Raw genomic sequence first — 1,480 nt, 5'->3', positions numbered from 1 at the left:
TGCTCAATTCAAACTAATTGGTAATAAAAATAGTAAGGAGTTAATTAAGTTGTTTTTTTTCGTAACGCGTAGACTCAACAATATACTCATATATATTTTCAAATTTAATGCAAAAAAATGAATAAAACGAACTGAGTAGTTACAATATAAAACAAAAACAACGCGAGCTTGAGCCGTTTCAGGTAGATAATTATTTACCACAACAGCATTTCGTAGTTTCGTAGTTATTTTCTCCCCAAAACATGACATTTTTTAATGTAATTAAAAAATACTTTCAGCTATGCCCCTATATTATAGTTTTTTTTTTTTTTTTCGTAAATAAGCGTATTTTTTTAAATAAGTGTCTGAAAATGTATACAAAATTAGGTGTTATTTCTAGTTTATGAAGACTCCCACTCCCTCTCCCATAAAACCTTTAACTGCCATGACCATACCGATATGTTTTCGTTTTTTCATATACTTATTATATGAAAGTATATGAAAAAACGAAGACATATCGGTATGGTCATGGCAGTTAAAGGTTTTATGTATACTTTCCTCTTAAAGAGCATTGCCTTTCCATTGCAAATCTGGTGACAAAAATTTTAAACTGTAAACAGATGTTAAGTTTTGTATATTATTCAATGATTCTCGCAAATATTTTGGTTTCCTAATTCTAAAATTAAAACAAAATCTGTACCGTTATCGTTTGATAATTCTTAGGATAATTATTGCTTTTATTTATTACCTACCTAATCAGTGTTGTAATTGTAATATGACTGAGTATATACACCGCAGCCGATCCCTAGAAATCCTAATAGTTACATATGAGTAAGTATTAGTATAAAACAAAACCTTTTCTAAGCCACTTTATTCTTGCAATTCTTATTAGTGCAATATTTAAGCTTCAAAGCTTTTAAGCAATAACGTAAACGATATAATTTGGAATTAAATGCAACAAAGGCCGTGTATTTATAAGCCACTAGCAGGTACCCGCAATTTCGTCGGCGCAGGATTAGCAAATACTTCGAGTAGCTTATTATCATCTCAATATCTATCTTTATACCAAAATTCATCAAAAAATAAAAATCAATTTTTACTACATTAGAAATAAGTATACTTTCAATTTTTATTGTATTTATGGCTCACTGTTTTGGCGATAATGGCTTACTCATAAAAGATAGGTATATGCTGTCGCGGACTTTTTTGTAGGACTAATTAAGATAAACATTTCTCTTGTACATTATATACGTGTAAACTCTACAGTTTTTTCAGAATAGCTCGCAGATGGCAGATTTTTCCGACTTACTTGACAATTATCATTATATTTTGGACAATTCATATACTATCTTTAAAAATTATAGCCTATGTGTTATTCTAATGTATAAACTATATTATTGTAAACTTTCGTTAAAATCCATTTGGTAGTTTTTATGTGAAAGAGGAACAAACATCCACACATCCATATCCATACATCTATATATCCATACATCTATATATC

At 29.1% G+C, this 1,480-nt stretch overlaps 1 long non-coding RNA gene across 1 annotated transcript; it reads right to left on the bottom strand.

Annotated features, from left to right (window-relative positions):
* Positions 1–314: 314 nt before the first annotated feature.
* Positions 315–827, bottom strand: LOC123659511. Its single transcript, XR_006744024.1, has 2 exons — positions 461–827; positions 315–401 (listed from the first exon to the last, which is right to left on the bottom strand). It is a non-coding gene; the product is annotated as an uncharacterized LOC123659511 (long non-coding RNA).
* Positions 828–1,480: the final 653 nt, after the last annotated feature.

Source organism: Melitaea cinxia, chromosome 14 (genome assembly GCF_905220565.1).
Source record: "Melitaea cinxia chromosome 14, ilMelCinx1.1, whole genome shotgun sequence".
Taxonomy (NCBI): Eukaryota; Metazoa; Arthropoda; class Insecta; order Lepidoptera; family Nymphalidae; genus Melitaea; species Melitaea cinxia.
This window is presented reverse-complemented; position numbering and strand designations above follow the sequence as displayed.